General features: G+C 33.7%; 1 long non-coding RNA gene across 1 annotated transcript; it reads right to left on the minus strand.

The window, feature by feature from the left end:
- Window positions 1-953: 953 nt before the first annotated feature.
- Window positions 954-14,037, minus strand: LOC143267196 (uncharacterized). Its single transcript, XR_013042112.1, has 3 exons — window positions 13,912-14,037; window positions 1,532-1,595; window positions 954-1,226 (listed from the first exon to the last, which is right to left on the minus strand). It is a non-coding gene; the product is annotated as an uncharacterized LOC143267196 (long non-coding RNA).
- Window positions 14,038-25,006: the final 10,969 nt, after the last annotated feature.

Raw genomic sequence — 25,006 nt, forward strand, 5'->3', positions numbered from 1 at the left:
TAATTAACCACCATTAATACTTCTAAATGTCTAGAATAAAAAAGAACTAAGTTAAGGACATACCGAAAAAGATTAGGTGTCTTTTTAAATAGAAGAATAGTTCTAAACACTCTATTTTTTTAATTTAAAATGTAATATGTATTTCTCTATTTTGTGAATCATCAATATTGAGATCACATTGATATATAACAAAAAATACAATAATTTCTCATATTAAAATGCAACTTACTATAATCCAGATTAAATAAAGGAAATGCCTGAGTAAATATTAATATATTTCTTTTAAATTTTTAATTATTCAAAATTATTTAATTTTAGGCAATTAATATATAAATTCTAAGTAACATTAATACATTCTGGACATTTTCAAGTACTACTTGTTAAATTTTATTCTATGATTTCATTCTTTCAAAATACCATGCTACCCACTCTAGTTCTCTGAATTTAGCAAACCATTTCCAATCACATGATAATCAGCAGAGGTTTAAACAAAACAAACACTTTTTCTTAGGTAATTATCCTACTGAATGTTTATTAATTTATAACTTTGTTTCTTAAATCAGCTAAAGCTATTGGGGTTTATTTCATCAGTCTTCTGGATTCTTTAATACTTTTTCTTCCTTTGTGCCTATGGAACTCTTTCCACTTCCCTTAGTAACAGCTGCTGCTTCCTGAATATTCAGTCCCCAAGCATGGCTTAATTTCATCTTATATACATGGTAGTGCATTGCTTTAATTCATGGCATTCACATTAGAGAAGGTAATTTGTTTGTCTTGACTTGCAAGGGTCTTAGAAGAGGGACACTTCCTAGCTCAACCTTTCTATTTAGTGTGAGTATTAAAAAAGCATCTCACCATATAATTCTTAAATGGCACATAAACAAGCTACAGGATGGCATTGGGTGTATAAATGGCTTAACTCACTTATGTTCATTTCCTTTTGCATTCCCTTTAACTACTCCATCTGCACTACAACTGAAATAGAGTGTTCGTGCTCCACAAGTATATACATCAGGGCATACACCCAAGTCTATACTTCCCAGTAGATTAACACCATTACTATGTAGATATGAGTTACCATCTTACAGAAACATCACACTTCACTCCACTCCAAAATAAAGTCTAAACTTTTTGGGTTAGGCATAGTTTCAGTCATATCCATTTATATTTTTGCTGTCCTCATTATTAATTTGAATAAGTCTCTCAATGTCTTCTCCTTTCAATATCTAGGAGGAAAATGAGAAGTGAAAAATAGGAAATAAAATGTGTGTATATAATAGAAAGGATAAGATATGTTTTCCTGTCCTACATACATTTTTAAAAAAGAATTTTCTGCTATGTTACTATTGTTGGAAGAAAGGAAAACTGTTAAACAAACAAACCTCAAATACTGTTTCCTTATTATTTCTAATGACTTCTAAAGAAACTTGATGAAAATAACTCAGACACGGTATAGTAAATATGTGCTAGAGAAGACAAAAGTTACTTTAATTAAACATATACAAATATATGACTGTAAATGTGTACCTACACTGCTGAGGAAATGTGGCTAAACTTGAATCTCCTGCCAGAATTGAAAACATCTCTGCAAACATCTAAAAAGAAAAAAAAGTTTTATTCTTAAATAAAAAATATGATGTATACCACAATCTACTAAAAGACTGTTAAACATAAAACAAATATTACCTATTATTCCATAGACACCCCCATATTTAGAGACCCAAGGTCAATGCCAGGTACAAAGAGGGTATCAAATATATACATATACATATATATGTATATATGTGTGTGTGTGTATGTGTGTGTGTATGTGTATAATTTTTATATTCAAACATAAATGTATTAAATATTATTTTAACAATCAGATACAATTGATTATATATCACCAGATGGTAAAGTAGAAGATTTATAATAACATGACATAATAATGTTATTTAACATTTTGGAATTATCTTCTTATGTGGTTTTCCATATAATATTTTAGAGCATAGTACTCAGAAAATGAAACTACACATAAAGATAAATTCTTAAATTCCTGGCATATATTATTCATTAATTAATTACATGTTTTCAAGTAGGGGATAACTGGTTCTTAGGCTAGCTTGATTTTATAGAACTGTCAAACATAAATGGCTCCCCCCAAAGCTCGTCTGTCAGATTGGTGTGGTTATCAGGGTGTGTGAGTTTACCCTGTTTAGGGAAGCAAATGCATGCCAGTCTTTCGGTTATTTGAAACTTGAAGATCATCCTTTACTTCCAGGAGAGACTCTCAACTTCCTCAGTAACTGGGAAGCATTAACACTGAGAACTCTCTGATAATCCCGTTTCAGTACCATGGTATCAATGGCCTGCCTTTTAAAACTAGCTAGATGTTTCCAAAACAGAGTCTTATATAAAAGAATTATAAAAACATTTCAAAGAGACAGAGAGACTCTATAATTACTGGTTCTCTAATGTAAAAATCCCCTCAAATGGGAAGAGATATTATTGATGTTTCTTACCTAATTTAAGCAGGACAAGTTAAAACCCATTATTGTTGTGTATTTACTATCAAAAAGCAATTTTTAGGAAAGGTAAACTCATATTCCTTCAGTAATATTTGGAGTTGTACAACTATGGAGAATAGCACACAAATTTTGACGTATGTCGATTGCTTTTCCTTGAGTTTTATTAATAATCTTCTAAAATGTGAATAGAAACAATTAAGTAAATTCTCTTGTATCTTTTGCACCTTATGTTCTGATTACTTCTGCTGTTACCACTGAAAGTTACAGAAGACTTCAATCTAAATTTTGTCTAGGGAGGAAATTCTGTTTATTTGTAACTTTTGTTTGCTATCTATACTGAGAGGGCCAAAGAATCCTTATTCTGTCTTGACATTCCAGTGGATTTGTAAGATCTTTTTAACAACCTGGAAGATATTTAAGAAAGCTGAGAAAAAAAGTGACTGATAGGCAGAATAGTACCAATATTTAACGAGTTCTCATCTGATTACAAATACACCAGTGGGAAAGAAAGTGCAGTTTGTAAACCGTTTTCATTCTGGAAGCTTCTCACATTTTCAACCTCAATTTTAGTTCCAAAGGTTTTTGTCATAGAATTTGACAGTTTGGGGTTGGCAGTTCTTTTGTATGTTTCTAGGAAGTTTTGATTATCTTTTCTAACTTTTTTTTTTTTTTAGAAACCATGCATGAGTTCCTCATTTGTCACATTTACTTTCAATTAGAAAATGAGTTCTGATTGATCTGTTTACTTCCAGATTTTTCTTTGTAATTTCCATGAAAAATTCCTTTCATAGTTTTTGACTTAGTTACACATTTTGTTAAAGAACTTCAATTATTGTCTTTAAAATTTTCTTGTACTTTGTAACTAAGTCTTTATTTGATTAAATCAGTGGAGTTATGAACTGTTTCAATCACCCTGACATAAAGTCCTTTTTGTTTACACTAGAAAATATATTAAGAACAGAGATTTATTCTTCTTTGAAAATGTATAGGGAAAAGCATATCATATTATATTATTATGTTTATATTCTCTTGACTTTACAAGATTTCATTTAGTTGTATCTTCTATAGTTTAAAAGGTAAATATACTTCTGTTTATCATATGAAAAAATGAAAAAACCCTGAAAAAGATGAAGAGTGAGTTTTGGGAGGAGAAGTTAAGAGAAAGCAGTATTTCCAATGAATATAAGATTTTGAGAAATAATAGACCTGAATTTAGTTTTCAGTAAGACTGTGAATTAGTTTCCCTAGCTGTAATTCTAAACCACATATCTCCTCCCCAATTACTCTACTTAAAAAATTAAATTACATGCTTCAAAAGGACTTAAGAATGATTATTACAGTAGTGAAAGCAAACTTCATAGCAGATATGAAAATATGATGTAATATTCCACAGTTTGTGTTTGCAAAGATGAAGAGAAATTTATCTCAATATATTTAAATACATGATTTAAATTAATGGTATTAATCCCTTAACAAAATGTGAGTAATTCAGAATAAAATCAAATTCTTAATATTTTCACTTTTTGAACCTTAATTCAGATTTATCATTAAAATTAATACTAATATTTTTATTCTTTTAAATATTCTATAATTTGTTTTTGATTCATTCCTCTCAAAATTCTACAGACAGATATTTTGCTACAGCTTGTGGTTTAGTCAAACTGAACACACCATTTTCTCAAAGGGGGATTTCAGAAACTCTAAATTAAAAAAGAGTGTAGTTACATAAGTATTATTCACTAACCAACTGGAATTGGAGGAAGGGGAAACTGCATTGGGAAGTATTGTATGAGAGAAGAGTAAATTAAAAAAATGAGTATTCCATTGTACATTTTGGCTTCTTTGTCAAAAATTATATGTCCATAGGTGTGTGGGTTAATGTCAGGGTCTTCAATTCGATTCCATTGGTCCACATGTCGGTTTTTATGCCAATACCAAGCTGTTTTTATTACTGTAGCTCTATAGTAGAGCTTGAAGTCAGGGATTGTGATGCCTCCAGAAGTTGTTTTATTGTACAGGTTTCTTTTAGCTATCCTGGGTTTTTTGTTTTTCCATATGAAGTTGAGTATTATTCTTTCCAGGTCTGTGAAGAATTGTGTTGGTATTTTGATGGGGATTGCATTGAATCTGTAGATTGCTTTTGGTAAGATTGCCATTTTTACTATGTTAACCCTGCCTATCCATGAGCATGGGAGATCTTTCCATTTTCTGACATCTTCTTCAATTTCTTTTTTCAGGGACTTAAAGTTCTTGTCATATAGATCCTTCACTTGCTTGGTTAGTGTTACCCCAAGATATTTTATGTCATTTGTGGCTATTGTAAAGGGTGATGTATCTCTAATTGCCCCATCCAAGGACTGAGGAATCTGGACGCAGACATCCACGGCTGGGCCCCTGGTGGAGCACTGGGAGTCTAATTAGTAAAAAAGAGGAGGGTTTATATGAGCGAGAATTGTTGAAGCCAAGGTTGGATAATGCACAGGGACAAATAACCAGATGAATGGAAGCACATGAACTATGAACCAAAGGCTGAAGGACCCCCAACTGGATCAGGCCCTCTGAATGGGTGAGATAGTCATTTGGCTTGATCTGTTTGGGAGGCAGCTGTGCGGTGGTGCCAGGTCCTGGGCTCATTGCATGAGTTGGTTGTTTGAATCCTGGGACTTATGCAGGGACGATTGGCTCGGTCTGGGAGAGGGGGACTAGACCTGCCTGGACTGAGTCTATCAGGTCGATCCCGGTCCTCGGGGGAGACCTTGATCTGAAGGAGGTGGGAATGGGGGGTGGGCTGGGGGAGGGGGAGGGGGGTGAGAGGGGGAGAACAGGGGAATCTGTGGCTATTATGTGGAACTGAATGGTGGTGTAAAGAAAAAAAAATAAGAGTATGGTTGCCCAGCAGAACTGTACGATATCAGTCTATTGCTAAGAACACTATATACCTTGGATGCAGGATACAGAGGAAATAAGCTGGAAATAGGCTAGATGCTTCTTCACTGTTGGATAATTTTTCCAGTATAGAAAGATACTAGGCAGGTGGGTGGAAGAGATAAAACATCCATAGACGCACCCTGCTACAAATTCTGTGAATTACAGCATGAATCTGCCAAGTAAGAGATGGTCACTGCTGCAACAGTGGGATGACCGTTAATTGGGTAACATCTCAGCTTGGATTTGAGATGCACTGTACAGGAGTGAACAAGAGTCTGATCCTGGAAGCATAGTAAAAATCCCAAGGCTTGTATGGTTACACTGTTAGTAGAAGCTCACTCGTGCTGCTTATCCAAATTAGTATGGCATCAATTGCAGCATTAATACTTATATTTTTATTTTCGTAGATAACACAACCTCGATCCTTCATCAAAGAAGTTTCTCTTTGCAGTGAACACTATGAATAGAGGGCCCCATGGGTACTCAAAAAAAATTAGTAGAAATGAAAGTTGAGTGCTGAGCCCTAAATAAGACATTTATGACCCTGCAATAAGCCTCAAAAATATTTGAAAAGAGGACAAAAAGAATGTAACAGCATTGAACAGAGTGAAGTGTGGAGAAATGCTATACTTAGGTCAGATTACAACAATTGCAGCCATGATAAAACAGCAACTGATGCTCATTGCCAAGCAAATGATGCTTTTCTCAAAGAGTAGGTCATAGTAAATATCTCCATCTACATAGAGATACAGGATAAGGGAAACTGTGGGGGGGGGGGAAGAGGGATAGCTGCAGAGAGAAAAAGGTGAATGAGAGTTTGGTATGAAAGTGAAGAGAATATGTTATATAATTGGACAAATTGTCAAAGTACATAGTCAAATAATAAAAAATACAAAAGATTACAAGATTTACAATTTACGTGTCAATTATTATAATAAAGTACAATATGTTATTTTAACATAGCCATGGATATTAATGTCACTAAACTTAAAAGATGAGGTGCAAACTATAATTCGTTCTTCAATTTTCCCAGACAATGCTATTTGTCTTCAACTATTACAAGAAATAAAAGTAATTGAAAACACTAGTAAAATATTTTGACATTTAAAAAATTCAAATTGTAGTAGAATTAAAAAAAACAATATAGCCCTTTACTTTCAAAAATATGATAACATCTCATTACATTTAGTTTTATCGCACTGTCTGGCTTTGATTGATAACGAGAAAGCTACAGGTCTGAGCTTCCAAATCATCATTGATTGTGAGGAGGGTTAAACTATCTGCTGACCAATTCCACTGAAATCTGGCTCAAAGATGGTTAGATAAGAAAATAGATCTATAATCTTTCATAACTGCAAAACTGAAGTAAGGTCATACACTCTAAAACTCTCCTTGATGCCATCTGCACAAGTTATGTGTAGGGATCATAGGTATTCATATTTGGGCAAAAATAGGAACATTTGTTAAGCCACTGAATTAATTCCACACAATTTTGAGACCTGATTAATGTATCATATATTTCTGCTAAATGTTTCTAAATTGTCTAGCAATAAGTGATATATATTATTTCCTTTTATCCTAAGATACCTATTCATCAACAGGAGATGATGAATAGGTATCTTAGAGGTTAAGAGGATGGTGTTGTTAGCCAGCAAAATATCAGCAAATTAAGGATGTTTACAAACTAATTTACCTAAATGAATTCTACTCATATTAATTTATTAAAGTATTTACATAGCCTTCCAAATTTACTTGAAGATTAAATTTCTTTGGAAAACTTTTAGTCTCAAGTTGAATTAGGACAGATCTTTCTACTATCACATTGTATTGTATTACTTTTTTCTGTAAGGCATTTATATTACATGAAATAATAGTTAGATATAACATTTAGTGATATATATATGATATTTATTGTGGCAAAATAAATTCATATGATGTTATATATGCATTGATGAAATAAAAATGTCCTTTTACATATTAGTTTAAGCAAAAATAGAAAACATGTTCTAGAATAATGATGGATAATCTGTTAATACAGTACATGCAGATGGCTCCTTAAGCATTTTCCTAATAGTACAAAGTCCTATAACAAATTAGAGCTGCTATCTTCAGGTGCAGAAGGAGACACTGAACCTGGGCATTTGATTACACTGAGGTTCATTTTTGTTTTAATACCACACTGCTTGAAGCAAATTGGAAACAATGGGACTCATTTCCTTGTATTGAGTTACCTTGTCCAGCCTCTACATGAAGGCTTTTGCCTTATCTTTTTCTATCTTGTTTTGTCTTGTTTGTTGTTTCTTGGAATCATGCTCTTTTGTGGAGGGAAACAGATGGGAAGTGGGACTGGGTGGGAAGGGTTTTGGGGTGGAGCTGGAAGGAATGGAAGAAGGGGAAACTGTGGGCTGGATTTATTGTATGAGAGGAAATTTATTTTTAATTAAAAAGTCATGTTAGTAACACAGAAATATTAAAAAATTCTAAATTTAATAAAGATAATATGATGTATGTATAATTTCAGGTTTTAGCTTATATTATCCAATAATATGCAGATAGTAAGTTTTAGATTTAAGAAGTTTCTAATTAATATATCTTCTGAAATAGATTGCCAATTCCATGACACTTGGCCATAAGCCAAATATATATACTATAATATATATATATATATATATATATATATATATATATATATATATACAAACACACACATATATGCATCCACATACACAAATATATATATATATATATATATGTATATATGTATGTTATTTATAAAACATCAGATAAAACTCTGAAATAGTAAACATATATACCAAGCACATGATTTCAAAGCAGCTAAAAGTTACCCATAAACTGAAACAGAATGCTTTCATTCAGTGATACACACTCATTGAAAAATTATTCAAACATCTATTTTTGGTTGTGAGACCAGCCATTAACTGCTGAGCCATCTCTCCAACCTTAGGTGTGGGTGAGCTGATCCTGATGGCATGAAAGCAGAACTGGCCCTACTCCTAGCTCATTGCTCCGAGGGTGAATTAGCCAGGGCAATGCTGGAGGCTCACTCTGATGTTGAGGATGAGGAAAGCTTTCAGGCTGACCAACCCTTCAACTACTCATGTCCAGAACCAGGCTTATGAGTTGGCCCACTCCAACACCCACCCCATCTATTATTGTCTATGGGAGCACCTGAGGGGGCTGGTCCTGAATATGGGAAGCTTCAGGATCTCCATGGCACAGGGCAACAACAGGATATCGAAGAGGAGTCTCAGTGAGGGCCCAGCATTGATAACGTAGCAGAAACCAGAGGCCTCCAGCCTGACCAATGACTCTTTGCAATAAACACTTGCAAGTAAAGCCATATGGACAAAAGGATATACAATATGACTTACTGTGTCATGCTACAGCTAGCATGACAAGATTTTGTTTCTCTCAAACTTTATTTTATTTGATTTTGCAGGGGGAGTTTTCAAGGGCCGAGGGCAGATATGAAGGGACAGGGAAATTAACAGGACTGAGAAACATGATGTGAAAGATCCAAAGAATAAATAAAAGAAGATTAAAAATTACTAAAACTTATAGAAAATAAAAAGCACTTTAAATTTTTATTGTATATTATAAGAAAAATGAGAGTATCACAAAAATAATAAGTCATAAAATTTCAGTACGATAGCTACATAAATTCAGGTTTAAAATCTGTTTATTATAATAATATAATAATTTTTATATTATATTATTGTATATCTTATGCAATAAAAATTTAAGGAGATTTTTATTTTCTATAAATCTTAGTAATTTTTTAACTTTCTTTTTATTTATTCTTTGGATCTTTTACATCATGCTTCTCAGTCCCATTCATTTCCCTGTCCCTTCATATTTCCCCTCAGCCCTTATCGAGACCATGACTGGAAAAAGTATAGAGACAACTAACCAAACTAGTGGAAATGCATGAACTGTGGACGAGTAGCTGAGGAGCCCCCATGGTACTGGACTAGGCCGTCTGGATACGCAAGACAGTTGTTTAGCTTTAACTGTTTAGGGGGCCTCCAGGCAGTGGGATTGAGACCTGTTCCTAGTGCATGAGCCGGCTTTTTGGAGCCTAGTGCCTATGGTGAGACACTTTGCACAGCTTTGGTGCAGAGAGGAGGGGCTTGGACCTGCCTCAACTGAATGTACCAGGCTATGCTGACTCCCCATTGGAGACCTTTACTTGAAGGAGATGGGAATTGGGGGATGAGTTCCAAGGGAAGACTGGGAAGACTGGGGGTGAGGGGTGGGAGGAGGAAGGACAGGAGAATCTGGGATTGGTATGTAAAATGAATAGAAAATCTCTTAATAAAAAAGTCTGTTTATTAAAGGCATCATTTAGATCTCTGAAACTATTAACCAGACCAAAACAAGACTTACTCAGTTAATATCGAATTTTAGATAAGCAGGTAAGAGGACTCCACATAGCAAATGGAATGCTTAGTGCTACCTTCGGATGCTGGCAATATAACTAAGAAACATATCCAGGTGATTTTTTTTCTCATTTATGACATCTTCCACATTATTAGGTATCCCAGGAATAGTCAAATCCAAACTATAAGTATATATTCCTGATTTTCTTTATTTTCAGTAATTGTAATGAGCTTATAAATTACATATTAAAAAAACCATTTCATGCCATGTATTTTCTTTTTGACATGATTTCTTAAAACCATTTTTACCATCTTAATATTTTAAATATAAAATATATTGATATTAATTGTATATGGAGTTTTGTAAAATATTTTGAGAAGTTCTCGTGGTTATAAAATGAACTTATATCCAGTTTTATGGTCTTGCCACAGCAGGGTTCAGATCCTGAGATGAGGAAGGTATGCTAGCACAGAGAAGGAATTGTCTGACTACCAGATGGGTATCTGCCCCAATTGGCAGGCCTGAATACCTCAAGCAAATTTTATTTATACTTAGAAAAAAAGGCATGTTTTTCCCAATCTCCAGGATTAATCTCCAGAAAAAAAGTATGTTTATTCCCAACTTTTACATCAAAACAACTTTTAAACAAAAAACAATACTCAGCATTTTGTTAGCTTTGCTAAATATTGAGGTATCACATCTTGTCTTTACAAAGCTAAAAGGTGATAAACATAGGCACACATTTTCAAGAACAACAGTATTGTTCAAAACTTAAAGCGTTATTTCCAGAAATAGGGTTGATTATACATAAACAGTTTGTATATAGTTACCTTTTATTTCTCTATCTGTGCCATTGTCCTACAAAATGGTCCTGCAGCTGGGTGGTGGTGGCGCACACCTTTAATCCTAGCACTTGGGGGGCAGAGCCAGGTGGATCTCTGTGAGTTCGAGGCCAGCCAGGTCTCCAAAGCGAGTTCCAGGAAAGGCACAAAGCTACACAGAGAAACCCTGTGTTGAAAGAAAAAAAAAAAGAAGAACAAAATAGTCCTGCGTACCTCTCCATAAGAAATCCAAGAAACATCACTTCCCAGAGAATTTTAGGGGAGAATATTGTAGGAAAACAACAACAACAACAATAAAAAAAACGGAGTTTCTGGAAATGATGATGCCTGTCCCATGCATGACTGACAAAAATGAAACTAAAAACTATTATGAGAGATAAGAGAGCCTGCAGACTGTGTGGTCTCAGCAATATTCATCGCTGAGGTTCACTGGTTTTTGCCAAGTTAAAGACCATCTCTATGGGTCTTGCTTCAGGGTGACCCATTGGACAAGTGTTCATATAATGATCTAAAACTAGGCCACATGGCTCCCATCATCCAGTGAACTCTTGTTTGCCGAGTCTCCATTCTAATAACCTATAGTGGACATTCTGTTTCTGGTATTTATGTAGTTTATATGTCTTATGGAAAAAAGGTTGTGCTTATTTATCTTTCAGTGACTGACTTATTTCAGTTAGCATATAATCTTCACAGTTCGTTTGTGTTGAAGTATAGTATAGAAATTCCATAATAGAATTTATAATATGACAATGTCATTGATATAAAAACAGTTTTTAAGGCCTTTTCACATGTCAAAGAAAACAAACATGTTTGTAAAAGTTATAGAGAGAGAGCCCCCATTACATCCTGAAAACAATGCTCCTTTATGTAGAAATTCATTGTGAACATTTTAAAGTTATAGTATGTTTAAACTGTTGATTTCAATGAGTCACTGAAGGAATATTAATAGTTCTATGTCTTAACATCACTTTCAGTCTCAGGAACCTTGTTATAACAAATGAAAAAATAAGACAATTAACAAAATTTATAAAGAGAGGTTGATTAATTATCAGAGTAATAAAAAAGATATCTCTCCCTCTTGCTCAGTTTAGGCTGCCATAAAACTTGAGACAATTCTCTAGTCTAGACTTTATAACTGTTCTTTCACTGGGCTGCTGCAGAACATGAATCTCCAATTGGTTTTCAAGGTTTTAGTCAGGTAGGACATGAGTACTCCTCACTTTAAGAGACCTAAAAAGAATCATGTTTTTTGAATAAAGCATAAAAAATTCATTTGGAAATTCTTCTTTGGGGAATTTGAATCAATGAAAATTGAAATGGCCAGTTGGCTGAGTGTACAGACCTGGGATATATAAAGTCCATGTGCAGAAATACTTATTGTGAGTATATCTGTGCAAACTTACTGAAAGAGAATAATAGAGTCTTGTTCTGTATAGAGAGACACATATCTCTAGCTACAGTTACTCTGAAGCCTAGTCTAATCAATTAATCATTACAATAATAATTAGGAAGTGATTATATATTAAAAAGTATTGAACATAAGAAAAGCTAACTTCCTGTAAGGCATTCTGGACAATTTTTTTTAAAAGTTGTTTGATGGTGCTCCAAATATGACGTGTTGATGAACTTTCCACAATAACTGAAAATTATTAAAATCTCCGCACTATGGACATAAGGTCTAAACACTGTACTAAACAGTCTGATGTAGGAATCTGTCAGTCATGTATAATTTATATCGAGTGATAAACATTTTTACCTGCCTTCATATATTCTGAAAATGTGAGCACAAGGACACAGTATGATTCCATAGTCCAGCACTCACTGGGACATCCCCATTGATTTCATTTATAGTGGTCCATTTGTTTGGAGCATTGAAAAAAAACTGGAATTGTGACTGACATTCAACAAATGCTTACTGAGATGGCAATTTACTCAAACAGGAAACCCTTTACCGCTACAGTATTTAGAGGACTATTGCCCCGCCATCACCCCCTTTTTTCTAATGTTTCTAGTCTGCCAGTAATGAGGATTCATGGTTCCTCCTTGTCATCTGTCTTATGCTTTCTGGGGGATACTGTAGAAATTCAAGGTCCAGTGATAGCTGTTATTCATCTGCATGGATAGGTTTTGTAGTTGTTTGTAATTAGAGTGACAGTTGTGTGATTTGAATGGACATAAATCTAAGTCCGAAGAAATGGCTTGATTTAATGTAACATTCTTCACATACCTGAGATTTGAATCCTTTCCCTTTTATGCATGCTCAAATCTTTCCCATTTACAAACAGTAATCTTGACAGAAACCATAAAAGAAGGAAATGACTATTTTAGTCGTTCTGTATTATCTTTAAGTGAGATATCATTTTTCCTAGCAATGGTTCTAAATTTTCTAATTCGTTCTTATTCATTTTTACACAATTTAGCATCACAAAAAAGTTTTAAAGACATTTTAGCATTCACTGCTTCCATCTGTCAGTATAATATACATTTTCTTGAACTTCTTCTGAAAGTCTGTATTGTGTAATTTTCCCTTGATTGCATATCAAAACCACTCCTTAAAAAGCTGTGTTCAGAGTAGAATCATTACAACCACATCCATCTCTTTGGGATCTTCTACCAATTTTTAAAATATATGTTTATATCTTCTTAATAGTTTGTTTCATTAGCTAGACTAGCTAAGTTAGAAACTCCATAAGTCAAGTTCTAGTACCCTGAAGTGTGAGAGTAACCCAAACCTCAGCCAGAATTGGTTTCTAAGCCTGCAACTTGTGCATATTTCCCTGGAGTTAAAGTTAAAATGTGCACTTTTTAAAGCACATACACATACTTTCCCATTTTGGATGATATACGGCATACTGCTTGTTAGAAAAGGTTATTTATAAAGTTTTTTAGACACCTGCAATGCAATCTGCTTGAGGATTATTACAATAGCCTGATTTAAATATCAAATTTGTCAGTTTGAAGAATTAGATCTCTACAGTATATCAAAATTGACTTCTGGTTCTTAATAAGATGACAAACTAGTGTGGGCTGCTGCCTCTGCCTCTGAACAGTAACCCTAGAAATGCTGTAGGAGGGAACTGACAGAAGTGAGACTCTCATAGGAAGTTTCTCTCAAAGTGTTTAGAAAGAAGACTTTGGTTTTATCTCTTAAAAATGGAAAATGTCATCCCATACGGGAGGGGTATCATATTCTGGCAAGGGGGGGGCATCATTCAAGACACAAGTTTTTTTACCCTTGCTTTGCAGTCTGTCATTTTTCATCCTGTCTCCACTAAGGTGAAAAACCAGAATCATCAGCGGTCTTGAAGCTGGATCCAGTCAGGAAGTTTAACTTTCTTTTTTTAAAGATTCTGTTAAAAATAATAATAAATAAATAAATAAATAAATAAATAAATAAATAAATAAATAAATAAATAAAAAGGAATAATCAAGTGTGACCTTGACAGTGAGAGGAGAACCCATCCATGTGAGATGATAGGGCAACAGAAAAACAGGGAGACTGGAAGGAGATAGAGCTTTCAGCCTGGAAAAACCCACTGCTTAGCAGAGACCATGGAGCCTTCCCAGATGGGAGCATTTAAAGGAAGCTGTAAGAACTCAGCTGCATCTGAGCCACATTGGCATGACTCCACAGCATTCTAACAGGACAAAAATCAATTTCATTAATAGAAATGAAAAAACAATAGTAAAAGAGATTTTTTTTTCATGAAAGGCAAGGTTTGCTCACTAAAATATAATAACTATGAACATATGTGAAAACAAATGATAGAAACATTTGAAATCTATCATACATTTCTCAGAAAAAAGTAACTTTGGGAGACACAAAGTTATTAAATGTAGGCAGAAGTTATTAATTTTATTATTACCTACAATTAATACATATGCACTTTTGTCAGCAAAAGCATAAAGTCATTCTTTCTGAATGAATTTGTAACTTAGCATAAGTAATTAGCAGTATGCAATGATACAAAAAGAAAACTTGAATAATTGTGAAAAGTAGTGTTTCACCGTGTTTCATGATAGTGTAAAAAATGAAAGAATATGTTTCCCGATTGTGAAACTAACAACTGACAAAAATAAAATTCATTAATTACTAGATTAAAGCAGGGAAAATGGAAAAAAGCAAATATTTATCCCCAATAATTAAACTGAAAATCAATTCTGTCAGCAAACATTTATAAATTTATCTTTTTTGAAAACAGCTAAGATCATTTTTTTCCTGAAACAACCTTATTTTGCTTCTGCGACAATAGACATGCCTGCTTCTTCGGCTTTTTCTGCAGTCTCTGAGAACTGATAGCCATCTGTCTTCTCATCAGCTGTTCTGTTTTCTCAAGATTAATCTCACACCCAATTCTTGTCGTTCTATAGAAACCTTCACCCACTCAAATGTCTTAATTATCAGATACAAAATTTACCTGTGATGATACTTCTACCCCACATACATCTCCTGATGCCTGTCCCAAAACATCCTATTTGTCTTTTCTGTATTATTCTCTAATGGTACGTCAAACACAAGTCTCTGAAAAAAAAAAAAAAAAAAACCTATGAATTTTACACTAATCCAAACTCCTCAACATTTTGACACTGATTTAAATCTTATAGATTAAATCTTATAGATAAATATGTAATGTCTTCCAAAGGCTCCTGTGTTTGAACTTTTCCTTCAGTTAGTGACATTGTACTGGGTCATTGATGAGGTCACACTGAGCCTGGTTGGATGATGTAGGTTACCAGGGACAGGATTTGAGATTCTGTAGCCGAGCCCTATTTCCTGTTAGCATTCTGCTCCATGACTAAAAGGCAATGTGACCAACTACTCCATACTTCTTCTGGAATGCCTTCACCACTTGATGATTTTTAATCCCTCAAAATGTAGGTTAAAATTGATCTCATGTCTTTTAAATAATTTTCTACTTGAAATTTAGTCATAACAAAAAGATAATCAACTGATTAAAATACAAATACCAAAAAATGTGAATGTACTATATTAACACTTAATATAAATAGTAATAAGATTTAGCCAGTATATGTTGAAAATACTGCTGGTAAAATATGTATATATGTGGGTATTTTAGATGAATGTTTATTATGGTCTCAATGTGCAAATTTTGAAAAATGATACTAAGAATTTTAAATATCCCTAGTTTAATAGCAAGAAGAAAATCAACTGATTAAAATACAAATATATAAGGTGTGAAAAGTTAATGTGAGAAACTATTACCCAAGTTAACTGCCTCCAGAACTCTTTCTAAATTCCCCTTTGTTGTATATCCATTAGTACACGCCACCAAGCAATTGTCTAGTCCTTTGTATTGTTTTCATTAAATATCTATATCACTGAAAATATTTAGAATCCTGTAACAAATGATCCATTAGTGTGTAAAATGCTGGTTAATGAGAAAAATGTGGGGTAAATACATGTTCCCTAAATTCTTTTTTTTTAAATATATTTATTTATGTATACATCATTCTGCCTGCATGTGTCCTTGCAGGCCAGAAGAAGAGGGTACCAGATCTTGCTATGGATGGTTGTGAGCCACCATGTGGTTGCTGGGAACTGAACACAGGACCTCTGGAAAAGCAGTCAGAGCTCTTAACCACTGAGCCATCTCTCCAGGCCCCATTAACTAAATTCTTGATGAGTTATTCCAGATACAAATTCATATTATATCTCCCCAAAATATATTCATCAGAACTCATTCAATAGGCCACACTCAACTGATGAAAGAAGGAACTGTAGACATTGTGTTCTCTGCACAGCTTTTATATAAAACTGTGTTTATTTTTCACATACAGAAAAACTATCTTGTCTGCTTCCACTTTTCTCTGAAAAATTCTTTTCCCCCGATTTGATATTGCCAAATTGCCTAAAAGTCATTTGTGCTTTTTGTGAGCGAAACTAAAAGCTACTTAAAAATTCAGCCTCATTACAATTAACACTCTTTTTCCATGGTCTTGAGCATTCTGACTCTCCTCACATTTTCCCATGCTGGCACGCCACTTCTTCCTGCCTGGGTGATTTTGGTAGCGACTAAGCCTCAGGACTGACACAGGTTAAGGTCATGCTCTGTCATGAGCCGCACACTCAGTTCCCACTGTCTGTGTTTCTACGCTGCGCTCATTGTTTATGCAGCTCACACTTCTGGAGTGTCTCCATTATCGACTGTGGTAAGTCAATGAACCCTATGAAGGGCACATGAGCACATTCAAAATGAATAAACCCATGAAGACCGTACAAGAGTTCTAGTTGTTTTGAACAAGAACAGTGTTTAAGTATTATCTGAAAGTTCATATATAAGATTTCCTTAGTTTAGGAGATAATTGTTATTTTTCTTCATACATTTAAGACATTCTTCTCTATCCTTAAGTATTTATGGCATACTAAGACATTTAAAAGATTATTATGTAATATTGTATGCAAATTTTATAACAAAATGATTGACTATTATTTTATGAGAAAATTAGAGAGAAGTTAGGTAACCATCCAAAAAACATGGAGTTATTCTTTCAGTGAGCCTGCACTCTAGGAATTACCTGGTCTAGATAGATGATCCAAGATTATCTCCTCCTTGAACTGCATAGCTGTATGATTCAGTTTCCAGGGATAACAAAATATTGGCATGGAAGATACACATCATTCATGATACTGAAGACATCATTATCCCATAATTTTTTCTTCTGCTCTCTGACATTATAGAATGAGTGATGAAATGAGGCTGATTTGGTTGGATTCTATCCATAAAACACCTGAGAATTTAAAATGCAAAATCTTAATTGAGTGCAGCAACAGCTTTATGAATGGGTTCTTGCAGCTCATAGGCAATGAGCAATTTCCAACCAGGTCCCAACCAAGTCCATTGGATGAAGTGATGTGTTCCTGAGACAAAAGGGGGAAGACACTTTGTGAAAAACAAACTTTTTGTTGTTCTTACTTGATGTGGTAAAAGCCAAGAAAACTCAAAGTGCACCTAAAAGTTAACATATACTTCAACAATGAAGACATTGAAATCTCTCTGGTATGTGGAAAATGTTGAACATGATCTTCACTTTTAAAAGTGAAATAAAAGAACGAAACTCTTCCATATGAATGTATGTTATATACGAAGATTCTAAATGTAGGCTGTGGCTAACACCATGACCACAGTGTAAACAAGACAAGCTCAGTGGAACTTATTGAATGTCTGGTTTTGTGCATGGTACTTGTGACTTTGGATCTTAAGTTAAGCACACTGTTTCTGAGAGTGAACGTGTTTTCCTTATTTGTCAAGTTTTGTTGCAATCCATTAACTTATAAAGAAACTGAGTGCATGATTATAAAATGCACATAGGACAGCAAGCTGTCTGAAATCTTAGACTTCTCAAATGCCACTGTTTCTCATTAGGTTGTTTCTAGAGATGGAAAGGAAATATAGACTAAATGTGTTCTCATTTTCATATCAAAATAGAGAATTTCTTTAAATACACAGAGCATTACTTTGTGTCTCTTCCCTACTAAATTCTAAGCTTCTGAACGATGCTCAGCCTCCACAAATGAAAAGGATAAACTCAATGCCCTTCAATCCCATTAGTTAGCAAGCAGGATAGAAGGTAACTTTGCAAAAAGTGGGGATTTTTCATATGAGTAAAGGTGGAAATGACTGTACAAGAAAGTCCCAAGCAGTTGTTGAAGGATGAGATGAAATCAGAAAGCCACAGGCATTTGGACAGAAGGTGCTTCTAGCACAACACAAAACAATTTCACATAGTCACGGGTGTTTGGAAAGCAAAAGCAGCAGACAGACCACCCTGTGTGTGATCATCTGAGATGCATTGGCTCAATATCAGCAAAACTGTCATGCAGCCTCAGGGAAATATCCATAAAAGTTAAAGCTGAAATTAGGAGATAGGTTATAGCTTACCAAATCCTGTCTGGAAAGCAGAAGAAAAACAGATGAAGCCATACATAAATATGTACAAAAGGTCATTTAATAGGCTCTTTTAAATAGGTACAAAAATGGCAGTGTCAACATTTTGTAAGAAAAGATATAGTTAAGTCAGTTTTTGACAGAGAAAAGTGTTGAACATTAGCCTTTCATCTTGCTTAAAGCTTGTTGTCAGGTTGTTCAATTGATACAGCTGGAACATTAATGTCTAGATTTGACACTGGTCTGGAATGGATGTCACTCATTTCTTCTGTGTTCTTAAAACAAATTTCTAGCTTTTTTTCCATCACAGACCAGTCACAGACCAGTGAAATACTCTGCTGCTGGGTCATACCTCCCAGCCCTAGATGGAATCTTTGAAACCTCTACTTCCCAAGTAACTTTGTCAGTCTTAATTTGACAATTTTCTTGTAAGTGCTCTAAAGCCATATGGGGCTGTGTGTGTGTGTGTGTGTGTGTGTGTGTGTGTGTGTGTGCACGCATGCGTGCGCATGCATGCAATGTTGGGTATCTAAGTAAAATTAAAAGTTGAATTTTCTAATTTAATATACATGTATGTATATAGATATGAATATGTTCAACACAATTCATTATAGATGAAATCTCTAAATTATCTTATTGAATAAAAAATAAGGAGCCAGATATAAGGGTTAAAGCCTGAGAGAGATCAAAGGAATAGGAACAGCCACAGCTAACCTTACCTCACCAAATCCTCAGCTTCCAAATTCGAGATACTTCCTGTCTACCCATACCTATATGCCTTGCTGTTCTGCCATCTGATTTGCTCTCTCTGTTCAGCTACATCATTTCCTCTTCCTGCCCAGCTCTGTCACTTCCTGTCTGTACAGAACTCCAGACCTCCATGGTTAGCTAGTGTTGCAATTTAAGGCATGTGCCACCACACCTGACTCTGTTTCCAGTGTAGCCGTGAACTCACGTAGATCCAGACAGATCCCTGCCTCCCAAGTGATAGGATTAAAGGCATGTGCTAAAATTGCCTGACTTCAGTGTTTACTTGAGTTTCCTCTGATCTCCAGGCAAGCTTTAATTATTAAAGCACAACTAAAATATCACCACAATTGATTATCTTTTATGATTTCTTTTATTTTTTTTGTATGTATGGTTTGCTGTATGTATTTAGTCCACCATATGCCTACATTCTGCAGTGTCATCAGAGGATAGAAGGTAGTTGGTTATCCTTGTGGAACTGGAGTTACAAACAGTGGTAGCCTACTATGTGGTTCCCATAAATCATACACAAGTCCGTTGAAGGAAGAGTATGTACTCTTAACTGCTGAGCCATCTCTCCAGTCAATAACTAAAGTATTTTTAATTTAAGTTTAATTTTTTTTTTTTTTGGTTTTTTGAGACAGGGTTACTCTGCATAGCTATGCGCCTTTCCTGGAGCTCACTTGGTAGTCCAGGCTGGCCTCGAACTCACAGAGATCTGCCTGGCTCTGCCTCCCGAGTGCTGGGACTAAAGGCATGTGCCACCACCGCCTGGCAGTTTAATTTATTTTTAATTTTCAATTTATGTGTTTATTTGCATGTCAGTGTGTTGGAAGGAGGGAGGGAGGGGGCAGAGAGAGAGAAAAAAGAGAAATGGGGACAAAAAGAGATAGAGAGAGAGAGGACAGCTGGTGTGTGGGTTAGGCATGGTATCTAGAAAAGCATGTTCTACCTTCTGGAGCTGTAGTTACAGGGGATGATGAGTCTCCACCGGTGAATGCTGGGAACTGAATTTAGGTCCTCCATAAGAATGAGTACTTTTAACCCCTGATCAATCTCTCCAGTGCCCAAAACAACTGATTATTCACAATCTTGTAAATACATAGAACTTATAAATGAACTTCATGAAATAGAAAACTATGCATCTGTTTATTTTCCCCCCAATAACATTATTCAACCCTCCTTAATGGGAAAACGATTAGAAACATATGAGTAAAAGGGAGGAAAGAAGTAAAGATAAAACCAAGAAAACTGTTTTTTAAACAATGAATACATTTTCAGAGATGTATTTCAAAGTCCCTAGACTATACCACATTCTGGAGAGCTACTTGGTCCCAAGAAGAACGACCTCCATTTTTCTTTCCAATGATAAAAACATCCAGTCATATCTCTTCTTTTCAGTACAAAATGTTGTTGCTTTCACAAGATTCATGGCATTGTCTTTATAATCTTAACCCTCTAGTGTCTATTTAGCTAATGATACTTTAGTTTGGATAGCAATTAAATTTAAATGACAGATAAAATTATACTTGATTTATGTATGATATACTTTGATAGATATATACATTGTATATATTTATATACATTTAGAACAGACTAAATCAAGATATTTAGCATGTGCGTGAATTCAAATATTTATTTTTCTGGTAAAAGTATCTAAACTATTGAAATATTGTAAGAATTATTGCAGCAATTTGACATGAAATTAATCTATTAATATTTATTTTAAGTAAATTGATAAAATTGTGACCAATAATCTATAAAAATCCATAAAAACAGTGAAAAATTGTACATATAAACTCCTAAATTTTATGAAGTCTTGTTTATATTTTTGTAGTACATGCCTATTCAAGTTCTTCACTTAGTTAACAACTCATGTAAGTTATTTTATCAAATATTAAAAATGAGCCAGGTGTGGTAATACCATCTGTAATCCCAATAAGCCAGGAAAAACAATACAAGTGCAAAGGTAGCCTAAGCAACATACTGCCTGCATTGCAGTAGAGGACGGAGTGAGATCTTGTCTAAAATATTTCATAATTTCGAGAAATGCGTGTAAGTGGAATGACAGTCTCCCTTATCTTATATTACTTTCCCAATTATAATTTTAAAAATATAATTTTTTACAAATACATGCATATTTTATATACTTCATATTTTATCGCTTAATTGCTGAGTGGTATCTTTTTGTATGGATAACTCAAAAGTTGTTTATTCATTTTCTTATTGATGGACATATGGGCTATATTCAGTGTTTGGGTAATACAAAATCCTATCATGAACATTTTTATGCAAGTCTTGTTATGGACATATGTTTTTATTAATCTTGGATGCATGCAAGATGCAGCATGCCAAGGTTTGTTTTCCAACGTCAATGTATCATTTGAAATCACAACAGTCAGTAAATTCTAACATGCATCAGCCTTGCCTGCAGTTGGTATTACTAGCCATATTATTTTCCATAAGTCCAGTGTATAGGTAGTAATGTTTCTTTGTGCTTTTCTTTTTCAATTATAATTATCTTGTGACATTTGATGTTAAGATTATTCATACCTGATTATTACTAATATTTTTCTCAGCAAAATATATTTTATCACAGTATACTTTTGCATTATTGATTTCATTTTTATAATAAAATGTACATTTAAAATATTTAACGTAAGGCCTTGTTATACACCTAAATTGTGTAATGATTACCACATTTAAGCTAAGGAGCAAATTCATCTCGCATTGAGATTTTTCCTTTTCTTTTTTTTTTCTGTTGTTGTCCATATGGCCTCTTATTGTAGGCACAAATTCATCTATCTCCCTTGCTGATTTTTTGTTCACTTGGTGTCTTATTGTAAGTACAGCTTCTATGCTGTGCACTCAATGTCTTGCACATACATACCCTCCATAGCTAAAGCCTCTTTGCCTTGGACAGCTATCTTCTCAGTTCCTCTTCTCTGAGTCCCTTAGTACCAATCATTCTATAGTTTTTGGTCTGTTAATTTTGCATTGTAGACTTGACATAAATACAAGATGGTATACTTCTCTTTTTTAAGTTTTCTTTACTTTTATGTACAGTAGTGATTTTCTTTTGGTGTGTGTGTGTGTGTGTGTGTGTGTGTGTGTGTGTGTGTGTGTGTGTGTACCATGTGCCCATGTCATGCCTGTGGAAAGCACAGAAAACATCACCTTGAACTGAAACTTACAGATAGCTGTAAATAGCTGTGTGAGTTCTGGGAACTGAACCCAGATTCTCTTTAAAAACAGCAAGAACACTTAACCTATGAACCACAGCTTTAGCGACCATTCTTTCTAGATATGGATTACTTCATTGCACATGATTTCCTCCAATGCTTTTTTAGCGACATAATTTTTTTTTATTACTGATTGATAGGGACCTCTTATACATTCCATGTGTCATTTCTTTGTTCAAAATACTTGGAAAGTAACCACAGCCTATCCTTGGCCTTCTCCTTTGTACGCAATTCAAAGATTTCTTACCTATTTCTTATATTTTTAAAAACATTTCAGTTTTTGATTTGCTTATCAAAAAATAAGATTTCCTGTTAATTTTTTTACTTGAATTGTTTTATTCTTATCTGATAAGTGTTATACAATTATGATTAGTGTTTAAATGTGGTATGAAACGCAGGGCAGTATAAATTTTCTATGTGGTTTTCCATTTTTTCAAGCACAGTTGGGAAATAGCTTTTGCTAAATGAATTGCTTTGGCATATTTTTAAAAATAATTACTTTGTCACATATATATTTGTTGAACTGTAGAACTGTACCAATGCATCTTTGAGTTTTAGTAAGATGCATGCAAGTATTATCATGGTTTTTGTAGAGAGTTGTAAAACCTTATTTTTTTTTCAACATTGTTTACTCAAGTTATGACATTTTCATAAAACCTTTAGAATCAACTATACAAGCATAAGTAAGCATGCACTGTTTAGTCTGGAATTAAGTTAAACATGTAATTCAATTTGAATGCTACTGACATCTAGATCATTTTGAGTATTCTGACCCACTTTCATTTATAACCTTCAATGTTAAAGAGGTTTCAATTTTCTCAGGAATTTTTAGTATGTTCAACATGCAGGTCTTGTGTGTCCTTTGTGAATACTTCTTTCTATGTTGATATGATATACTCCAAGGCATTTCAAAATTTTTATTACTGATTTATTTCCTTACTGTTTTCAACTGTTCATTTTCTAAAAAAATTAACTTTGTTTCCCTAAAACTATAATCATTTCAAGTTAATTTTCATAGTGACACAAAGTTTCTTTTAAATTTCATAATATTAATATTTTATGTTTAGTGTTTTGTTAATAATATATATCTTAATGCTAAATTTTTATTATACCTGATATTTATATTATAATTTGGAGCATATAAATTTATGTAATTGTTGATATAGTTTTGGATTAATCCATTATACTATTCATTATAATATTTTCTTTCATTTCCTGCTTTAGTTTCTTTGTTATTTTAATTAATTGGGAAAATTTTATGATGTCATTAAAACTCTTTCACCCAGGTTTTTGCATTTTTAATGGTTTTTAATGATTTGTGCTCCTTTGAGACAAGGTTTTCTAAAATTCAGTAGAATGCAATTTTAAATTAATTATTTTCTCCTTATCAATATAATATAACTAAAAAATTACTCTAAACTCAAAACAGAACAAGTTTATTCTATTGACTTTTGTGTTGATTATTGTGTGACATTTTAACCATGTTTCCCCAAAACAGTAAGTAGCTACAGTGTGTAGTCAACAGTTTAATCAGAGCCTCAAACCCTGATAACTTCAATTTGAGTCCTGTTTCCTCTGTAGTCCTAACATTACAGGGTTTTACCAATAAGCCAGGCGCGATTTTATTAAAGTTACTTTTAAACATTTTGTATTAGTGCAAAAAAATTCCATTTTCTTGTTCTTTTTTTCTTACCTTTTCCTCAAAATTTCAAGTCTGTATGTAATTGAGTCATGGGGATAATATTTTTTGTGGAGCACTGCTGTTGTTGAAACATCGTGCATTTGAATTTTATCAAATATCCTGTTCTCCCTTACTTTTTGAGGGATGTTTTCCCCTGTGCTGTATTTTAAGTTCACAATTCTACTAAATTGAAGTTTTGCTTCCCTGTCCTCTAATATATGAGTATTTTCCAAAATGTAGATTGTTTGATTCATTTTACCTTCTCTAGTGTCTGTTTTCTCCTCTTGTTTCTTTTTATCAGCTATGTTTATCATGGTTTTAATAATTGTTTTAAAGTTTGTCTACTTTTTTGTTTCATTGAGGTTCTGTATCATAGACTTACAATCAACATCAAATAAATTTAAAAGGTGCTCTAAATGAAAGTACTCATTCCATATGTTTTCTCTTTTGAGAACACCAAAATGTTGCACACCAGGCACATAGTCTTTTGGTTTAATAAATTTATTTTGGCTTATCTTACAACTTGATTTGTCTGTATATTTATTTTGGATATCTGAGAATGTATTAAAATGAAATCTCTCTTCTCTCTTTCTCTCTCCTATAAATTGCCTAATTCAAAATTAATTCATATCAATTTAATCCTCTAATTTTTTTCTTTCAAATTTCTATTCATCATGTTTTTCTGTTGCATACTTTTGAAAATGTAATATTTTGAAATCTCTTAAATTATTCATTATTTTATCTAATCATC

The sequence above is a fragment of the Peromyscus maniculatus genome, chromosome 9 (assembly GCF_049852395.1).
Source record: "Peromyscus maniculatus bairdii isolate BWxNUB_F1_BW_parent chromosome 9, HU_Pman_BW_mat_3.1, whole genome shotgun sequence".
NCBI lineage: Eukaryota > Metazoa > Chordata > Mammalia > Rodentia > Cricetidae > Peromyscus > Peromyscus maniculatus.